Here is a 22,673-nt window from a genome sequence, read left to right on the forward strand (position 1 = left end):
TCAATCAAATGCAGTAAAAAAAATAGATTTAATTAAGAAGCTGCATTAAAAGTTACTGGTTATTTTGATCTACACTGTTAATTAAGAAAGCTGAAGTTTAAATGGAGACATTAACAGAACCCATTAGCAATACCGCTGGCATACAGTCTTCTCTTTCTAATCTCCACCGGTTTCTGGTGTGGAGTTGGAGAGAAGGGAGAGGTAGGTGAAAGGAGGCGTGTCTGCAGCACACTCATTAAACCATTCATTTGGGTGACACTTGCACTCTGCTCTGCTCTCATCTCATGTTAGCCCTAACTGCTCTCTCTTTCCTGGCCCCCTGAAATTCGCAGCTGAGCTGTCTCCCTCACATATGGCTTGCATATAATTATGCATATTCCATTTTGCACTGCATTAAAATGATGAGCTCCTGGCTTCTTGCCAGCTGATTTTAAAAAGCCCAAGTGAAAGTAGGAAAAAGGAGAGAAACACAGGGAGAGCCGCACAGGAAGCAGCAGGTAGTTCTGTCTGCTGTCTCTTTAGATAAAATGTATGTCTGGCACCAAGGGAACAGCTGAGAACTACCTGTTGTGATGTTATGGATTGAGGGGAAGAAAACAATGAGCATACGTCTGTGTATAAGCAATGACAGTGCTGATGTATAGTTTCTCCTTTAATGGAGTGAAATCTGCCCGCTGACAAGTTTCACTCAGAGCTCCTCCGCTAGACAGGGAATTGTCATTTCAGAGAGGGATCCAGATTTTGTACATTTTAGAATGTATAGGTTTTTTTCCATAAAGCCTTCCACTACATATTGCAGGGAAGAACCTGGGTGTAGTTTAGACGTGGAATACCACGGGCAGTTATATTTGGCTTATAAGAAGCTTGTAGGGGAAAAGATGCCTTTATTTTGGTTTCATTTTGAGATTTATGAACATCTCTGGAATTTGATGCTTTTTTCATTGTATCTTTTTTCTTAGCAAATCAGTGAAACAAAAACACAGTTGTTAAGACTGGGGTACACATGACAGAGGAGAGCAAGTACATTGTTCATGTGCAGTGACTGTCCAGGCACGGAGACCAGGCTGTTTCTTCTTACTGCATCAGCTCTACTTTGCAGCAACATCAGGGTTTAAGTTAAGAGACTTCAATGGACTCATGTGGAAGTGGAGAGTATAAATAAAAGGCAGTCGTGAGAAAGCAGTAAGATGCCAGATGGGCAGCAACAATGTAGATTCTTCATGACTGATTTTAAGCCATTCTGGGTAGCGCAGGCCCCTTGAAGTCTGGGCCACATCTATTTCCTCTTTCTAATTCTGCCATGCCCAGTGCCTTACTTTTAGTCAGCACTTAGCAAATATTTAGGTGATGGGGAAAAAACCCGGAGATGGATAGTAACTAGATCCTACCATAAACAACTCTATAGAAAATGCCACTTTGAAATATGCTAAATGTGGTGGTAGGTTTATTATATTCCTGATGCACTATGATACATATGCTTGGAAACACACTTTGCATATAGTTTACAAGGGCTACTATTTACATATGTATGTCTACATTCAATATATATGTATCTTGTGTATAAATATTCATAAGGTAGATTGTGTTTATTATGCATGTACTATGTATACACATTCATACACACCAGATGCCCAGGGATATTTTCAACATTAGTGGCAAAAACACATTCGTTCCACTTACACGTAAGGTGCTCACAATGCTTTTTTATGTTTTTAAAGGACAAAAAAAATCCCATTATCTATGGTTTGAATGTGCTGCCTCAAAGGCTACAGATTTCATATAAAGCCTCATAATTTATGAGGCTACATAAAGCAGCAGTGGAAGAGAAAAGAGAGGGGTTCTGGGGTGACTTGAAATGCAGAAAGAAGGCCAGAAACTTGCTTCTTTACTGAGTCTTGTGTTTGCCTCTTCATCAAACTCCCAGGGCTCTGGGAATGGTCTGCTTCTGACAATTAGCCTGATTTTCCAGAGTCCAGTTCCATCCTCCAGCCATTTGCTGCGTTTCCGCCACATGCCACAGAGCCGGAAGCGCCTGATGTGTAGAGACCTGGCATCACCGCCCTCATGTGTGTGCACACACACAGCACTCAATCACACACCTCTCATCAAAAAAATTCCCTTTGCATTCTGAAGGTTTTCTATGTAAAAATTCAAATTATGATTGTCAGACTAAGTGAAATTAAGTGCATTCATCCAAGACAGTAATTCTCTACTCTGGCTGCATATTTGAATCATCTGGGTTGTTTATTAACCCCTTCCTGCCCCAGCTTTCCATGATTCCGATTTAATTGATCCAGATTGGGACCCGGGCGTGGGTGGGTTTTGGTTTTTTAAGCGACCAATGATTGTAATGAACGGGTAGGGCTGAGGGCCGCTGATCTAAAGAGGTGCTTATGGGTGTCAACAAGGGACTCCTGGTGGAGCTGGTTTTAGTGGAGTGACCCAAAGAGCAACACCAGGAGTGTACAAAAGTGGCCCTCGAGGCAGGCTTTGCTTTGAAGATCTGAAAGATTACATGCTTCCATTCTCATGGGCAAAACATATATGTATATATTTTTGTTTGTTTATTTTTAGTTTCTGGTGTGACAAACAATCTTGGAAGAACTACTATGTCACTTTCTGAAAAAGGCTTTCTTTAAAAAAAAAAAAAAAAAAAGGCCTTCCTGAACCTCTGTAGCCAAATCAAACATCACCCAGTATGTCCTCTCTTCAGTTACCACAGGTGCCACTTTGCAATGGTTGGTGTGGTTTTTGTCTCCGCCTCGACACCACACATTTCCTAAAGCCAGGATGGTGTCTGGCTTCTCCACTGCGGCTTCCCCCTCGTGCACAATAAATGCTCTGCAGGACAACGAGCTCCATTATCACACCACAGCAACTTGGTGGCAATGTTAGATGAAAGCCACAGAAATTTCCACACCCTCCATGTACAAGCACTTTAGAACATTTTACATCATATATTGAAGCCAGTGCCTTATTTTGCATCTACCCCCATTTTGGATGCAGATGATGATGTATCGAGGGGCAGGACAGAGGACACTGACGACCCTTGCAGGAAGGGATATGCGAATCCCGAAGCTGCTCAAAATCTCAGGTCATGGTAGTGACATGGAGCAGTCCCACGTGCAGCTAGCTTTATTACTGTTCTCAAGTTCTCTATGGAGAATGCATCCTCTAACTCCCTGGCTTGGGTTGACCAGCCCACCAGCAGTAGCTCTTGGTATCCACGGAGGACTGGGGACCTGTGTTAGTGTCTGACTTTGTTTTGGGGTGATCAGTTATTTAAGACATGCCAGGGTGAACTCACTCCACATGCCTTATTGTCAACAGCTTATTCTGACTAACGTGCTAGCTATATTTACCACTATGGGGGAAAGCAAATGGGAAACTTTTTTCACTTTACTATATATGTGCTTGTTAAACCAAAGGTACATTTTTGAGCTATTAGTCTAAGAAAACTTCACTTCTTGCCATAAAATAGAAATAAAAATTAAAATCCTTCCATTAAACTGCCAGGGAATTTACCCATTTTGCTGATAGTCAAGCACCCGTGCACATTTGCATAAATAGATCATGTGAGAGACTAATTGCCTCTCTACTTCAGAAACTTCTGGCTTACATAAACCTTGTATTCACCTGTCTTTCCCGATGAGTCATCCCTAATTCGCTTCTTATTTTGATGCTTACATATAGAAAACTTCAGTTTTCTTTCAAAGAATTCACTTCTTACTTTGGGTCAAAGCCTTGCCATGTGCACATTCAAGCAAGATCAATGAGGTTTTATCCTCTGGACTTCTTTAGAAAATGTGGAACATTCCAGAAACTGTCTCACTGGCCAACCCCAGAAAAGTGACATATTTCCCATTTGACAGAAAGGTCAACATTGTTGCCATTTAAAGGGGAAGACAATAAATACCTCCCTGTGATAAAGGGGAGTTTATACCTCTGCCTCTGTGTCACTGTGATTTCAAAATTTCTTCTGAAAACAAGAAAAGGTTCTGCCTGGAGTCAGAGCTGGAGAGTGATACCAAGATTCCAGACTTAGCTCTCCAATGCGCAGCAGATGTAGCACATGTCAGCTCCCACATGTGGTGTCGTTACCAGACTGGGGAACATCAAAAATAGTGCATCTCAAAGTTGTGGAACTAAGTTTAAAGATGAATAGTTGTAGAGACCACATTTTCTATTTTAAAATTAATTGTTTGAACCAGAGGGGATAGCGTTTCTTTCCAAAATTAAAAGCATGGGGACATCACTTCTGAAAACTGAAATTACATTTCCTGATGTCCCACTTCCGACCAGTCCTTCCTGTCTCAAGTGTGCACATACATTCTCCTGGGGAAACTCAGAGCTGTCACGGGAGGCCTTTCAGTGCGTTGTGTACATCTTTGTGAACTTGACACAGGGGTCAGTCCAGTTTCCTCACCCTCAGTGACGCTCAGCCAGTTCAGCCCTGGGCTGGAGAGAGGCCTCAGGAGTAGTCCATGCTTCCACTCGAGTTACTGCCCAGTTATCATCACAGTGGCCCAACTCTTCATGATTCGATTCCCATTATCTTCCTGTTGCATATTTGTTACAGTTATTCTTTGAAGACTCCAAATTGGATATTAAAAATGTCTGAATGCCCAGTGCCCTTCAACTGGGCTCCTATACTTTACCCCATTTTCTCAGGGTAAAACTAGACTTCATCTCTCCTTCCCACTTCTTCTAGAAAATTCTTATCATCCTTTAAGCCTTTGTTTGGACTGTATCTCTTCAGGAAGTCAGAGAGACCTTTCTCCTATTCCTAATCTGGAGTCTGTACTCCTGTCTGTCTGTCTGTCTATTTCCACTCCCTGCACTGCACTGTATTATCACCATCTATGTGTCTGTATTCCCCAGTAACCTGTGAGGCCCTTTACTGCAGAATCTGTGTTCTCTTCAGCTGCAAAACTCTTGAGTCACGTCTAATACCCATAATATTTCAAGACTTCATAAATGGTGAGTGAGTGAATGAGTCCCAATTTCTTAGCCCTAGAACTGGAGTAAACAACCTTTCACTCCAGTCCCTAGAGAAACTGTTATGCCCATGAAGCTCAGGAGTTCTCTCCATGCCTGCATCTCAGCAGGTCTCTGCCAGCGCTTTCCTACCACACCTGCCTCACATCGAGACCTTCACACCTGGCCCTGACTGTCTGTGCACTTCTGCCGACACCTGTCCTTGCACTTGCTTAGACACAAGGGTCTCAGTTTCATTGCAGATTTTACACTCAGTTAGGACTCGACCCAACAATTCTGTTGTCCCACGTGTTTCTCTCTTCTGCCAATCACCTGGACTGACCTTCTGCATTTGGACTAACAAATTCCCATCTCTAAAGTCTATTCCTAGAAAACCAAGCTGGTGCTTTGCTCCCTGTTTCTGATCTCTCACTTGATCATAGTGCCTCAAATCAGTCTGGGATTTGATGTAACAGTTGTGACTCATGCCATATCTTCCCTACCAGACTGGAAACCCCTTGAGGGCAGAGACCATGCATTATGTATAAAATTCTATGTCCAGCAAATTACCTTGTATAACAAATAATCCTGTAAATATATGTTGAATGGATTCATTAACCCTTTGCTCTTCCTTACAGCAAGGTCCAGAAGTGTTCTGATTTTCTCCACTCCAAACTTCCTACCTCTGCAAATGGGTATCCTTAAGTAGGAGTCATTTCTATGCAAATATTCAAGTCACTGACAGATCACAGAGAGCTGCATAGCTCATGGACAGGATTTTGTGTGTGTGTGTGTGTGTGTGTGTGTGTGTGTTCAGATAAAACTTTCCCCCAGACTCCTATCTGACATCAGGCTCCCTGCTCTGAAGATAACCCAGACCCCAGAAATATCAGTGTATGGACCCAGGCATCTGCTCAATTCATGTTACTACTAATCTCTGCATCAGGATCCCTGTACTCCCTTTCATTAGCTTGTCATTGAAGATTGACTATTGCATTCCTGCAGTGCTGCTGTTTTACTTTTTTCTTTTAACAAAATGTATTTAAATTCCCATTTAGCATGTAAGCCAAGGGAGAAGCTGTTACCCCAGTAAAGTTTCTCCTAATTCTCCAGCCTCTTCAACCAGCGAGCAGAGGGGCTTTCTCCTTGCCTCTCAGGCTCCTGTGACAAGCTCACACATCTCTGATGAATAAGGTGGACTTATTTGCTGCAGCTATTTTTTCACTCCATGCAAACCTTTATATATATCATAAATTTTTAATATCCAATTTGGAGTTTTCAAAGAATAACGGTAACAAATATGCAACATGAAGATAATGGGAATCGAATCATGTTTATGGCCTCCTAAGCATCTCCTTAAACGATGTCAGGTCAGAGCCACTCAGAGCTGCAAGCCTGTGAGGCTCTGGGGCTGATCTCATGCCTGATTAATGGCTGCCCTCACTCGGGGGCCCTAATGGATTGCATGACAGTTATGGCAACAGATTCCACATCGGCCTGAAATACAGCCACCACACCAGCTAAAATATATCATGCTCATCCCAGCACATTACAGTTGTGTCTGTAATAATCGGAACAGTCACTAAGTGGTTCTGAAAAGCCCTGTTTTAGCTTTTCATTCTTTTAATCTATTTTTTCTTTATTGGACAGTGACCATTCTGGATTTATCTTGCACTACTCCGTGTAAGGTCACAGAGGGTCTTTGTTAGGTGAGAAATGTTTTCTCAGAGAGTCCGCAGGTAAGGCCCGGGAGCTAGGGGCATGCATGCAGCCCCCTTCTTTACTGCTTTCTGAGAAAGCTGCACTGCTATCACATTCTATGCAGCTTCTGATTATCCCAAGACCCTTGATCCGTGGTAGGTTATCCAGAAGCCTTGATTGCTCCCCTCCCCCAGCCCCTGCCCCCGCCCCCCGCCCACTGCTTGCCTTTTGGCTTTTTCAGGATTGTTTGCATGTATTACCCAGGGACCTATGAGGGAAAACAAAGGGCAAGGAAATACAAATGATTCCACTTTGCTACTGGTTGACTCCTATAAAATGCTTAAATAATTGGCCCAATCTGGCATTTCAGGTGGGCCTTCTATTCCTGTTCCCTGAAATCATTAAGCAGAAGGGACTGGACTCCTATCTTTGCATATAGACCCATGATGGACCTGAGAAGTTAGAGAGTGTGAAACAGGCAGGGGCTAGACAGGGACTTTAGGACCCGTCTGTAAGGCTAGGAAAAGATCCAGACATGATGGAGATTTACTATCCACAGGAAGAATCCACCTCAAAACAGGCCTCCAATGGAAATGGGAAAACACACTAGAACGAGATGAAGAGACTGCTCTGGATAGTATCACAATAAATAACAATAGCTCACATACCTAGAGTTCTCACTTGTGCAACAGACACTGTTCTAAGTGCTTTAATGCACACCCACCCACACCTAAACCAAAGCAAAAATAAAATATTTTTAAAATATATAAAATAAAATATATATAAAATAGCTACTATCTGTGTTGCCATTTTGTAGATGAGGAAATGGAGCCGAGAAAGAGAATGCGATCTACAAAAAATCGCCCAGCTCAAAATGGTGAAGCCAGGATTTGGACCCAGTCTGCCTCCAGAGCCCCCACTCTGTGGGAGACAAATGACCTACTGTGTTTCTGCTCATAGCTAAAAAAAAAAAAAAGCAAATCCAGTGTGGAATAACTTGAAAATATCGAAGTCACTTATTTTAATTAAGGAGGTTTTCATAATTCTTTGGTTTTCTTGAGTTTTCAATTCCAAGAGTGAAGACACTAAGGAAACTTGGAAAGGAGGGTATTCAATGGGGAATAGCACCGAAGTGGGCAGGTGGTCTGCAAACAGCCGGGGAAAGAGCACAGAGTAAGCACAGGCTGAGCAAGCACGCAGTTTTTGAGTCTCTGGCACTGCCTCAGGAAGATGGCACTTCAAAATTTATAAAAATCAATCCTTAAGCCCACCTCTTTCCCTTGATTCTTATTAAATAATCTTCAGCTTGTTGATTACAATACCTGAGCTCATCAATTCCAGAAGGACAGAGTGCACTTAACTCAGCTCAACTATTCAGGGCTTGGGTCACGCTCCTGGGAGTGTTAGCTCCCTCTGGGTCTGGTCACAGAACACCCCCTTCACCTGCCACATCATGTGTGTACAGATCTCAGCACAGGGGAGACAGATTCAGGAAAATGTGAGAGGATGTGAATGAATCAGTGCCATCCCCCACTACTTCTGGAAGAAATAACTCAAAGGACCTACCCCCCTGATGGCAGTCAGGGAAAGCTGAGTCACAAATTGAAACAGTGTCCTTGAATTTGCTTCTAACTGAGGATAAGAACTATAAATTCTGAATAAGCAATAATACTTCTCAAAGACCACAGTATCCCAATTGCTAACTATAATAAATGTTCAGCAATCAGACCAACTTAACTTTCTTTTCTTCCAATAGCAACCACAGAAATATGGCCATAATCAGGGTCCAGCCACTATGGGGTTGCCTACATCTTCTCTGGACAGTTTATAATCTCAATCCACCCAACCCCCTTGGGGCCCACCAAGCCACAAAGAGGGCCTGTTGATACCCCAGGGATGTTACTGGGAATCACCCTGCACCCTGTCACTGCTTCCCGACCAATTCTTACTTTGAGCCCATTTCTGATCCACTCCCGTCTCTCCACCCCCACCTTTGACTCCAGCCCTGCTGTGGGTCCTTTGATCTGTGCACTTGATCTGGCTGGAGCTTGCTGTCCTCCATGGATATAGCCTTGGACCAGCCACTCTTTCCTCCACTCTGGACAGTCACAGGTGGGAAAATATCTGTTCCAGCCTGAGACAGTTTAGGGCTAAAATGCTACCATGGTTTTCCAAATACCATCTGTCTTAAAGATAATATTGCTTTGGGAAACAGAAGTGAGAATTATGCAATGTTTGTAAGGATTTAAAATCAGCCTGCACATGAGAAGAAAGAGCAGGACTAGGAGTAAAATCCTGATTGTTACTATGCAGCGGTCACATAAATGTTCTGAACCACGTGGAGTGATGCTGTGATTGATGCCAGTGGAGGCAGGCAAAGGAGAGAGACAGGATGACACATCTATTCTCTCTGCCCCTCGGTCTTTCAGAGTGTGAGTGGGGGTATGATTCTGAACAGGATGGTCCTCCTGACAGCTTCAATTATGATCCACATGCCACTTGACCTATTAACAGAGGCACCATCAGGCTTAAAAGAACAGAGTCTAAATTACCTTGTTTCCAAACCCAGGGCCCATCGGCCTCTGAAAGCCAAATGCAAAGACGGCGACAAAGGGGCCTCATAAATAACGACCTCTGCTCAAACAGCACTCTCTGGAGTCTTAATTCTAAGTCCCAGCCAATCTGCAGATGATGAATGGAAGTAATAAAAGGTGGGACTGTGGCATGTTTAAATAGGGGAGAATCATTTGAACAGAATTTGAATGGTGTTGAGGGAAGGACCAGTTGAAGCCAACAGCAGAGTATCAGGTTGAGGTCCACATACAGATGACAACTTCAGTTAATACTAGCTCCTCCGTCTCCTGCTTTATTATTTTTTTTCCATGAGGCATACTTCGAAAGTAATGCCCAAGTGACAAAAGGCAAAAAGGGTTTCCACCTCCTCTCCCGTTTTAGTATATTTGAGAATGAAATGTGGCTTTTCCCTGCCCAGGGAGTAGTCCTGCTCCCCCCATTTGTTCTATTCCCTACCTCACCCAACTTTCCTTGCTGACAAAATTCATACACTATTCTAGTTCCTCTGCACCCTTGTCTCTCTATAGCCCAGTGTGGTTCTAGGTATAAGACAAGTGGTTCTACCAGAAGGAGGCCCAGACTGTGGATCAAACGTCACCGGAGAGAACATCACTGCCCCTTCCAGCACACCCAATTCAATGCTTGCTTCATGAAGCTGTCACCACAAAATAAGAAACTTCAATAGAGAAATCATTTTTTTCAATAACATAAAGATTAAAGTTTGTTCTTGGTGAGACACCATGCTAAGAATTCTACAAGACTTTACTCATTAAAGCCCCCTAAAGCCCTACAGGGACTATATTTACATTACCACCTTCATTTTGCCAGCAAGGAATTTGAGGCACAGAGACATTATGGAACTTGTCCAAGGTTAACACGCCAATGAGGCAACGCTGGGCTCAGGACGCAGGTGTCACAACACCAGGAGCAGACTTGTCACCCCACACCACCCTGTCTCTTCCACACAGGGACGCCCAGCAGAGGAAGTCTGGCTGCTGATGAGCAGCTACAAGCAACTGACCCCAATTGCAGGCATTATTAGAAGGCAGCAGAGTCATGGCTCAAAGGTTCCCCCAAGTCCTTATGAGAGAGTGAAATCTTGTGCTCTGGTCTTCCCTCTTTATGGTGAAGCCTCATGCTCAATGCAGCTCAAAAAGAGATAGTCAAGGGAGCCAGCACCTCACAAGGGCTTGAGGGTCAGTCTACCAGGCCATAGGCAATACCAGCAAGAACACACGGACTGAGCAGATCCAAACCCACCAGGATGGTGGCAGTGGCCTTCCCAAGTACTCTGTCCTTGAGGCAAGAAACAGAAGCAGCAAGGATTAAAGGAGATGGAGGATGGGAAGTCCACATGGCAGTGGTAGTTGTGCCCAGGGAGGCCTGTGTGTCAGTAAAAGAAATTGCACGGAGAAAGGGTAGGGCACATCGCTAGACAGACGTCTTGCGGGGGCTGCTCACTTTGGGCGCCCTCTTCCATTTCAGTTTCATTCACGCATCCTACAGATTTAAGACTATGGAATTCCAAGATGAGAGTAAGATTTTGGATGTTTTCTTGGGTGTCAAGATAGGCTAAGACAGGTTCTCAAGGACAAAGGATTCTAAATTCACAAAATGCTTCTTGTGGTCTTTGCTTAATCACAGAATAGAAAACTGTTATAATTTGATGTAGAAAATAGTAAGAGAAGGAGAAGAATGATCAATAATTTCTTTGCCTTAAGAAATGACAGATCTTTGCCTTTGAATTGTTTTGCCCAATTTCTAAAATATTTTGCCCAATTACAAAAACTACAGATGCACTATTTTATAGCTATACTAAAGTGCTAGTTATAGCACTGTGACCCCACAGAAAACAGACAGTAATAACAAGGGTACTTACATATTTTTTTCCTTAAGTGTCACTCATTCATTCCTTTATTCATCATTTATTGAATGTCTACCATGTGCCTGGCAGTTGTAGGCAATAGAAAAACTAAGCCTCTGCCGTGAATGGACTCCACATTTGAACTTTTTAAGTTTAATGGTAACAATACAGCAAGTGACCATTGCCAAGGTCTACACATGTGTAATTTAGAATATCAAATTTAAAATACAGATTTTTTAAGCAATTTCAGTCTTTAAAGGTAAATCCCAAAGGCAAGAAGTAGAAAATATCTTCATATGCACATCAGGACGAGGAAGTAAAAACCAAGAAAAAGTAAGAACAAAAATCTTAAAGGCCAAGCACCCATGTGCCATTTGGTTGAGGATGTTAGTACAGAAGAGGGTGAAGAAGGGCACTTGGTGCCAATCCTGAACTAAGTTTGACTACTTCTGGTCCTGACAGTGAAATGGGGCCACAATATGCAGCTCAGAAATGAGCTGCAAGGATTAAATGGGGCAATCATCACATGTCCCACACAATGCCTGGCACAGAGTCACTACTCAAACAATGACAGCTACTTAAATGCCACAGATGTATGGCTTTAGGAGGGCAATGTGGACTTATGATCCTTTCTTCTCATTAGGGTCTTGATTAGCACAACCATAGAGCATGCTGGGCAGTCAAAGGCAAATGCCAATCAAAAGACACAGGCAAGGGGACTGAGGAATTTTAGAAATGCATTTAATACCCACTAATCAGGATCCTAACCCTCTGCACAACCCAGGCACATGGATACGGACGACCACATCTCTCTTCTGCCATCTGACTACCCATCTTGCTCCCTGAAAATAAGGCATCTTGTTTTCTTTTTATCTCTTCACCTCTTCTCATGCTTCATGAATAGTTTCTTATCAAAAAACCTTCCACACTTGCTGAGCAAAAATTCCCCCTCACATAAGCAATATGGATTGATGGAGACTGCTTCATGTGAATTTCAGACTTTCACTTTCAAGGGAACTTTCAAGTTCCCTTAGAGAACTTGAGCAAGGCTTTATTACTGCTCCCCATTCACTTATCGCCCCTTATTTCTTTTCTAGCTACTGCCTTTATTCTGTATCAACTTTGTTTCTAACTCAGTAAGGGAGGACATCTGTCTCATTTCCTGATTGAAATGCTCAGTAGAGGTGGGGCACGCACTGTAGAACATAGGTATATGTTCTTCCCACATCCAACGGTCTTCCGAAAGACAGAGGGGAGCAGGTAAAATAAAGGAAAGGGAGAATTTCTGCACAATCTAACATTTGGTTTACCATTTTCATAAAATGTATAAAACGAGTAGATTTTTTTTCTTCAAAGGCAGGGGGATCTAATATTACCTCCATTAAAAACAAATATATTTTGAAAAAGAATCCCCTTCCTCCAAAATAAAGCTAGAGCTTTAAAAAAAAAAAACCAATTACATATTGCAGCATTTATTAGATCCTTATTCGTTTCAGAATTCAGTTCAAAATTGTTGCCTTTGAATTTTGTTTTGTTTTTAGTGAGTTCCCACTTTTCTGACACATTATCTCTCCTTCACAATTTAGAGCAGCAAGCTCTACTCCGTAAGTGAGAATCCCTCCCTAGGTCACCCAGGAAATCTGAAACAGTTTCTTTTCTTTTAGTGACTCTTTTTCATCTTTAAGAAAAAAGCTTCATTTCCATCTCTCCCCACCCCTCACCTGTCACAGGACGCTGATCCAAGGCACCAACTAATGTTTATGCTCATATGCTTCTATTACCTTCTGCCCCCCTGTGCTCTAGGGTCTGATGTCTACCAAAATATAATCAGAATGAAATTGTATTAGTTTAGATTAGCATCTGCGGCAGCAATTCTTATAAATGATACAGACAAGGCAGTAGCTATAATGTCTGTCTTGTTTCAAGGTAAAAATGAAAAATGACATCTTTGATGGAGAAGACTCCATGGAGACCGGGAAGAAGCGCGGCCTGTTCCTCACTCACAGACAGCTCTCTCTCCCGTCATATGGCTGACAGGTGTGTAATCATGTTCCTTAGTCACAGTTTGTGTTAAAATAACCAATTACCAAATGAATGAGAATTGAGCTCCAGTGTGACTGTCGCACCACTGCAAAGTGATACGGGCATTAAGGGGGAGGCTCTGCTGGGCTCCTCCCCAGCCCAGGATGCTCTCGAGCCTGAGAGAACTTTCTTACTCTATAATAAGTGCCCTCAATTTTCCCTCTGGCCCCCCACCCTTTGGTAATGGGGCCACCAAGGATGGTCAATTGAATTGCCCAGGAAATTCGATATCCCTGCCATTTCCTGTCCTTCATCTTCCCAGAACATATCCCCTCCCCTCTCCTGGAGCACTACTAGAACAGCTGTCCACTCACCCAGATTTCCCGATGACCAGGGTGGCATCTGCCATCAGCCTGTTCTTTCCCCTGTGGTGTACATCACCTTCTACCAGAACCCAAAGTGACGAAGGCCAATGCCAACACCTAAGAGCTTGTTACAAGTGTACCCTCACCAGGCACGGAATGCCCAGATATACTGTCAGGAAAAGGGTGGGAGCAGCTGATAGTTAATGGAGCCACCTGTGGTTCTGCGCTGTGGACAGAGTCAAGAGCAGGAACTCCTTTGGCATGCATGAAAAATGCAAGCACAAATATCACACTTTCTATTGGCCCAAAGGTTGATACCACGCTGGGGAAGAAAGCCTGCAAATAACTCCAATGAAGTCAATGAAGAAAGTTGAGATAATGACTAATTCACAACACTGTAAATATATAGCACTGTTACTACACTTTCATGACCTTCATCAAATATAGGCTAAACCCTCCTGTCCATCAGCAATACCCTATGGCAGGGCCCTGGTCTCAGAGTCCTGCCTCTCACACTGAAGGCTGAAGTAGTTGAAAGACAGGTGAAGGAAGTTTCTGCCCTGTGGCTTTGGTCCCCACATGTGAGGCAGGGCTAGTACCTGATGAGGGTGCTTGTAACTGCCATGCAACACCAGGGTAAAGCTCAAGAAAAGAATTTAAGGTGTGTTCACTGGTAACTTTCATTCAGAAAAACTGTATGCTTTCAAACAAATATTAAAGTTCTCAGTAAAGCCAAAGGAGGTGGTGATTCAAAATTTAGGCAGCAAATATCAAACTAAAAAACTCTTCACCCATCCCCCATATTTCTGGATTTATTTAGGTTAAAGAATACAAAGAAATTCAAGAGAGATTCAAAGAGGTGAGCAAAAGTACAATTCGTTGATGTCCCCTCACTCTTTATTTGTTTCTTCTTCTCATGAAAGGTGTTCCCCTGGAAGATTTACCTATGAAGACCAGATCCATGTTACTTCCTTCCTGTAAAAAGGCTTGGCTAGTTATGCTTTTTTGTGAAATGAAGACAATGAACATTTAAGGGAAATAAAAAAAAAAAACTGTTGATTTTCCCCTTGTGTCATTCCTCTGTAACTGATGAGTTTTTAACCACAGTCCTGTTATCCTCATTAGCATCAGTGCTAATTAACCCCTCTCTTCTCCTCTCCTGGAAGGGCAAGAGGGCTGCACACTGGCCTCAACCACGGCTAGAACCTCGGGTCAAGGCTGAGGGAGAAGGATAGGGTCAGGCTGTGTGAAGGTAAGTGGGGAACGGTATGATAGATAGGCTTTAAGAAAGTAGACAGCAATGCAGGTGGCTGCTAAAAGCAAGGGTCTCCTTCCAAGGAGGGGGGCAAGGCCTGGTGCCACGCGGCATACAAGGTTGTCTCCTCCACTTATTCATGTGCTCCTGGCAATCTTGGCAGTGGCACCCCGAGTGAAAAGCACACTACTTTGCACATATGGTGGAAAGAATCTTGTGCATCAGTTGAATGCATACTGTACCACATACACATTCTGTTTTATCTCCGGGCCCAGCCGTGCTGCAAACGCTTGCAAATTGGGAAACCTTCTGTGCAGTAAAAAATACGGACAGGAGAAGCTAGACTGTGACTTATAAGATGCAACACTAGCCAAAAAAGCCAAAGTAACTAAAAGTTAAGGCATGTGCTTCACACTCACTGCAACAAAGGCAGCTCTGCGAGGTGGGGACTCAGTCACGTTTATTTTATTCCCCATTGTCCTGTGGTTCAAGGTTCCAAAATGGGCTTCCCCTACTAACACTCTCTCTTTCTCTCTCTCTCTCTCTCTCTCTCTCTCTCTCTCTCACACACACACACACACACACACACACAGATACTGTCCTCTGGGGATCTATGTTTATATCCATTGCTATTTTTCCCTCCCAGAACATTTGAGATTTATATGAAAAAAATTTCAGTGAAATTTGCTAGATTTACCTTCTTCACCAGGGATAGTGATGAAATTGCTATTTTTGTCCTCCATTTATCCTGAGGTCTTCAACCTACTATCTTGCAATGGGATGCCGCTGCCCTTAGCCAGTAACTGGCATCATTTTCACTTCCTAAGTGTTTCTAAAAGCAAAATCTGATACTGCTTGGGATTTAGAACTCTTGTATATATGGAATATAAAAGGGGTGTACTGTTCTGACCTTCCTTCTTTCCTACTCTCTGTTTATCTGGTCCTTAGATAATTTTTTAAAATAACTCTTAAAATAGCTGGTCCCTAATTAAAGAGATTGATATAAAAATTCTTTCTTATGTGAAATCACCAATTTTCTTTTCTTTATTAACCTTATCTAGAAGTAAGGGGAAAGTCTGAGAGTTTAATGAAGATAACTTTTACAGGGGTCAGTGCATGAAGGTTTCTATTGCTCTTTTCAGTCTGCTGAGAATGGTAAGGTCTCCTTGGTTTCACAAATGAGCAAAAGATGTATCCAGGTGATCCTAGTGAAGACACAGAAGAAACATCATGTGGGGCTCTTGGCAAGATAAATAATGGCCTCACATATAAAAGGAAAGAGCAAAAGGTACCAAGAATCGCCCCTAATATTGTCCCCACCCTGCTGTCAGCTCCTTCTGATTCAAGGACACAGCTCTCCCCTTCCTACCCATTTCGTTCTTGTACCATCAGAGGTTGTAAAGAGGCAGCAGGCTTCATAATGCTGAAGTGCGTGCTCCTTGGCTAATTTATTCTGTGCATAGAATCTGTGATTTGGTTTCCATGTTATTTAGAATCATCCTTTCACAAAAGTGAGGAGTGATGGGAGTTAACCCCACACTGGTGGAAGCCTGCAGTTGCCTGAGGCATGCTTTGGCTCATTTCAGTCAGCTGTTCATTTTCCATATGGTTTTAGTTTGTTGAGTTGCTAGAAAAAATAAAATACATATTTAAAAGACTGTGTTTTATAAGGACTCCACAGCAACTTGACCACACTTTCCACTGTTTAGCGCTTTGTTCAGCTTTATTCTCCTTTGTTTGGTGGCAGTTTGTGTTTTTTTTTAAAATGAATTGAAATATATAAAAAAGTTAATAAAGCCAATAAATGCAAATAATTCTTGCTACTTAACTCTATTAACTATAGCGTGTGATAATTACTACTGATACATCTGAAATTCTCAGTGAAGATTTCTGCGCAGTATATATCAACCAAAGGAAAGAAGTATTACATGCTTGAATAAAACTCCAGGTTCTTAAAATGGACCTTTAAACAAGGTCAGAAGAAAACAAGCTACTTGAGTTTCAATACTGCTCCTCCTTTCACACCGGTACCACAGCCAGGAAAAGGGGAGCTGGGGAAAACTCCCGGGACTACTTTCAGTCTCGTCTTCAGTTCTTTTCTTCAAACCTCCCTGGCAGGCCAGGTCTCCCAGGACAAAGACACATGCTCAACACCACAGGTCACCCATGCATGAGTAACCACGGTCTACACTACGACCTTAGTCAAGAAATCTCGAAGTCTATATTCTTGGGCATTTCAAGTACTGCTATTTTATTTTGAAGCAACAAAATATGTGCATATTTTATTAGCAAGATTCTGCATTTTAATACAGCAATTCTCCCTGTTCCACAGTGAATGCATTCCAAGACCCCAGGGTAAACTTGAAACTGTAGGTGGTACTAGACCCTAGACAGTAGACTGGGTCCACCATCATACATACGAAGATATAATGTCTATCATAACATAACTATGATGAAGTTTAACCTATAAATTAGGCACAGGAAGATATTAACAATAACTAATAAAAAAACCTGGGCAATTGAAACAATACTGTAGTATAAGTTATTAATGTGAATGTGGGCTCTCTCTCAAAGTATCTTATTATATGTGATGTTTTCAGACCATGATTAATCATAGGCAACTGCAACTGTGAGAAGTGAAATTGCAGGATGGGCTACAGCTATATGTAGTGTACTCAGTCATTAACTCAGTTCCTCCTGGGGACCTTCTTCCAATATTCTGAATTCTAGGAAAAAAACATGTAAGATTTGGTCCCTTCTTTCAAGGAGTTTGCTGCCTGGTTAAGAAGATTAGATATAAACACATTAGTGGGGTGGCAGGGGTGGGGGTGGGGGGGGATACCTGGCAGATACCTGCCGGTGAAGCCAGGGGGAGAGAGGCATCCTCTTGGACTGGAGTAGTCAGGGAAAGTTGGATTTTAACTGAGTCCTTAGAGGTAGATTTTCGGGGGAGACTCTTAGTCATTTTTAAGGACCTTTCATCTTTCAATTTCACTCTCAAGGAGCAAAAGCAAAGAGGAAGAAAGCATGTTCTGGATTCTGGATCAGAGCCACTAATCTGTTTATAAGTTATTAAGCCCCAAACTTGTACCATCTTCCCCACATGCTTCTTGCCATATCTTCTCTGCTTATAGATATGGTCATTTTTTCCCATTTTTACCACATTTCTTGACTCATGTGAATGTTCGATAAGTTCTGGGCAGGGGCTCTGAGAGAACAAGCAAGGTGTGTGTCCAACACATCCCCGAATAGCATGTCTTGACTAGACCAAGTATATGCATGTGACCCAGGGGCAGACATTAGTCAAGGTTGTCCCACAACCCTTGGTGTGTCCTTCTTCCAAAAAAGATTAATTGATTCAATCAGATTTCCTCTCTCCGCAACAAAAACGGGAATGTACCCAAACCTGCAGCAGGTAATGATGGGAACTGTACCAAATAGTCACTATTTGGAGGTGAGCTGCTGGGAGACCCTGGTGTAGTAATATTTGCTGATGTGATGAGGACCAGGAACCAGGGGAAGCAAAAAAAACTAGTAATGGAGGAAAAAGCATGGAGCAGAAAGCCAGAGAAAATCAAAGATACCATGAGAGAAGAGGTGGAGAGAAGCCAAGCCCCAAAGCTGCCTTAGCTCTCTCTGCTTTCTGGTTCCAATTCCAGCCCCCTTTCCTAAAGAGCCTGGTTAAAATAGACAGTAACATCTTCTGTCTTCAATTTAACTGCACTCTTCCCTTTCAAAAGCCTTGTTACTTGTTTTCATTCTCTCTCCCAGTGGAGAGGGGAAGTGGCTAGCACAGATGAAAGGAGCCTCCAAGGGTGAACAAACACAAGAATTTTTAAACCATCAAGTATCTTATCACAAACCTCCATTGCCTGCTGGGTCAGATGGACTGGGCACCGCATTAAATATTAGGAAAGGGAAGGTCCGGGGAAGAGCGGTTTCGTTTTGTTTTGCAGAGGACAGGGGTGCTTACAAGCAGAGCCAGGCTGCCCATTTCCGTCAGTGCCTGGAGTTCCCACTAAATGTGTGCAGTAGACAATGCTGTCTGTTTGGTCAACAGTGCAGTCTGAGTATATTCTCTTTTTTATGGAAAATCAGCCACAGCCTTTCACCCTGCAGGGCATCTGTCATTTCTAATTTCTGAGAGTGGCAGATGTCAGTTCCCTCAGCATGGGACAATTTTAAAAAATCTGTTTGTACACATAAGCTGACACAAATGGAGCTAAGACCCACTGGGGGAAAGCAGAGATCATGCTTGAAGCAACAGGAGAACATGACTTCGATGGCCCTGTTTGCACAGTACATGTGGGAAGAACCAGGACACCTTACCACCCCAATTTCCTTTTTCTCCATTCCAGCTTCTAGCACTGGAAGGTGCAGATGTTAGGGGGAAAGGATGTCCTGAGCAAACTCCATACAGGCTTTGTGGACTCCACCCCTACAAATCATGGGAACTACAAATCCCATGATCACCAAAGGGAAGGTTGGGAGGACCTGAGGGCGGAGTTAAGCAACTAGGTTCTCAGTTTGAGTATTTCACTGGCCATGTGGCCAGGGGTCGCCCTCTTGGCCATGCGGTGTGCTAGGTTTTTCGCCAGCTCTGTGGGTCATTGGGATTCCAGGTCAGTGGAACGGGTAGGACACATTTACGAATTTTTCTACCTCTTTTTCTCCCTGAGTTATTCATTCCCATTTCCCCTTCCCTTGTAAATAAACCTTTTGTCAACCTTTTGTGTGTGTCTGCAGTTTAGCATTAGTAAGTCCCCTTTAAGGGCATGGGTGAAGACCCACAGTCAGGCAACTCATTTTATATCGGGGTTTGCTCTGTAACACAGAGACTGGTCAGTTAATCTGAATACTCAGATTATGTTCTCTTTCAAATTCACTTTGATCTTTCCATTTCTGGCTCCACACTAATGCCTAGAGGTTATGCGTATATTCTGCAATTTAACATAACCTCTTGAAAAATTTGTATTATTCATCCCACCTACCTGGAGATACCTCCCATTACAGTCAAGAAAATGCTCCAGTTACAGTGCACAGAAGTACTAAGAAATGGAGAGTGACTCCCTGAACTCTGTCTCCTTGTGTGTGAGTTCCACTCACCCCTCTCCTACTTGGTAAGCTCTCAGGTCAGGGGTCCGAGAACCTAGAGTGGGCTCAAGTCACCTCCTACCCTGGTGACTTATATGAAAACTAAGTCAGTTTTACCTCTCTCTCTTTCTCTCTCTCTCTGTCTCTCTGTCTCTCTCTCTCACTCACACACACACACACACACACACACACACACACACACATTCAAGTAATCACCTAATTGAAGTCAGACCTTTGCACCTGCCTTGTATAGACTTGGGAACCCAACATGAGTTGGGGTGGGGAAAGGCAGAGCTCTCCGCCATGGTGGAGACTATGCGGCAACCTCACTTGGAACCTGTAAGGGCTGCCCTGTACAGACAGATTCTGCAGGGATCGAGAGAGGAGCTCAACAGGACACAACAGAGATGCAGGCACCCAAGGACATGGAGCCCATGGGAGGAAAAAAAGGCCCTCTTTTTGACTATACCATCTCCTTTGCTTCATGAAATAGCTCTGATTCCTGAGATTTCTTGGGGTCTCTTGACCCTTCAAATGACGAGAGTTACTTCACTCCTTTATTACAGCAAGAGCTGAACTAGCACAGGTAGACGGAACTATTTTCATACTTAACCCAAACCAACGAGAGCTATTTAACCCAACCCATGAGAAAAAATCGACCATCTCAACATCTGTGTTGCCATCAACCAAACTTCAGCTTTCAATAGCCATCTTTTCTTTCTCTTTTACCCTCTTTATTTTGATCTGCTGCCCTTTCAGGCAGTTATGCTGTTTTCTTTAGCAGACCAAAGGCAGTTTGTTTCTGAGTTAAATGTCACTTCAATATTTCCCCAAGTGAGATGTTTGAACCAGTTTATGGGTTTCCTAAGCAACTGAGAAATGCTGGAAAAATATTTGGTATCTCAGGTCTGCAAGTTGCCTTAAACTTTGGCTCCCTGAGGCAAATGAAACAGATAGATTGAATGCTCCGGTCTCTAAAAGTTTCAAGTTGAAAAATAAAGTATTGGCCTGAAAGCACAGAGCTCTGAAAGGCAGCCTTCTTAAAGACATGCCACCCAGGCCTGCACCCCCAAACAATGTTAATACTGAAAAAGTCGAGTGCAGTAGGGGAAACAATCACGGCACAAATCCAGAATCATGGAGCCACGGTCAACAACTAATGTGTGAGGAGGGAAGTAAGCTTCCCTAGCCAAACACAGAATTCTGCAGGAAAATTCCTGTGGGAACCCAGATTATGCCCTGAAGGCTGAGATTTGATTAACCTTCTTGTAGCATGTGTAACGACAAATGTTATTGGTCATAAAATTATCCAGCCCTTATTAAAACACAGCTGCAGCTCTGGGCTCAGTGACCTCCTGGGGGAGAGATTTCCATAAGATAGCGATAGACTTTATGGAAGGAGAGCGCCTTCCTAGCGTCGAAACTACAGGAGAGTGTTTTATACTTTAATGAGGAGTTTTTGAGAGAGACCAGGCTCCTTAGTATTAAAAGCTTTAAGAAATAGAAGGACCAGATTACATTCAGTCTGCTACTTGGTGGGCAGCCAGCCTACCGCTTACAACATGGATACTGCTTCCTTTATAGGAACAAACAGAATCACATTCAAACAGACATACCTATCTTGCATCCAAATGTTACTGCTGAGGATGTTTTCATTTCTTTGTCTTATATAATCATAGAATCTCAGAATTTGAAGGAAACTTACAGACTCTCTGTCAAACTATCCATTCAACTCCATCACTAAGTCACTAAGTAGAACCTAATGGAAATGAGAACCTGCCTTTAGAAATATCACAAGAGGGGTTACAAAACTCTGTAGGAGGTTATCTAGGGCTACAATGGCCAGGAAATAATTTGTCCCAAGAGATGGTGCTAGTTGGGTCTTCATCTCAAATTCTGGGGCCTCCATCTATTTTCCAGAACCTCCAAGTCCATGTGGAGAGTGGTTATGAGGCTCCATCCCTTATAAATCCAATACCATTGTAGGAAAGGGATCCTCTGTTTTTCTGGGAATATTGGTACATCCTTGACTAATGTCCTTTTGTCTACTGCAAGTTTTTTTTTTTTTAATAGCTAGGGATAAAATAAGAAAATGGAAATGCTTATTCTCTCAACTTCATTCCTCACTATTTATATCCTACTTTCTTTTCCTACATGTGAGGCACTAGATACATCTGCTCCTAGAAACCTCTCCCCAAAATACAGAGTATTTTCCCATTTATTTTCTCCTAACTAATAATGTATCTGTAGAAAATTTCAGAAGCAGAAAGACTGCAGAGTTGTTCTCATTAATTTTTTTCTCAATGATATAAATAGCTCAATGATATAATTTTTTTCTCAAATGATGTAAAGCTTTTCTTATGAATTATTTTGGACCATCACATTCCTAGAATCCATGATTCTTATGTTTCCATCTTTTACATATCATGCTTCCATTACCATTTTATTACTTTCAAAATTTTTATTATGAATTTTTAAATAAGCACAAAAATATAGATAATAGAAAAGTGAATCCCCAAATTCCATCACTCAGCTTCAACAATTATCAAATTTTATCCCATTTATCCTTTCTTTTCATTTTTCCCTTGTGACAGTATTGAAAGTAATTCTGAGATGACGTGTCATTTCACCCCTACATACAGAAATAGATATTTTACCCTTTCAGTTTTTACATATTTTTGATAATACAATATTTTTCATTTTTGAGATTTTTTTCAGGTTTGTTCTTCAGGAAAACCATCTCAGACTGTTTCTGGGATCTCAGCATCTCCACAGGTCACATTCAGTGCTTCATAGAGGGTGATGCGGGAAACAAAAATTT

At 42.5% G+C, this 22,673-nt stretch overlaps 1 protein-coding gene across 1 annotated transcript in view; it reads right to left on the reverse strand.

The window, feature by feature from the left end:
- Positions 1 to 22,673, reverse strand: part of SOBP (sine oculis binding protein homolog) — a gene marked incomplete at both ends in the record, with an annotated part of 138,129 nt that overhangs the window by 48,683 nt on the left and 66,773 nt on the right. The window lies entirely within an intron of this gene.

This window comes from Talpa europaea (genome assembly GCF_964194135.1).
Source record: "Talpa europaea genome assembly, chromosome: 2".
In the NCBI taxonomy this organism is placed as follows: domain Eukaryota; kingdom Metazoa; phylum Chordata; class Mammalia; order Eulipotyphla; family Talpidae; genus Talpa; species Talpa europaea.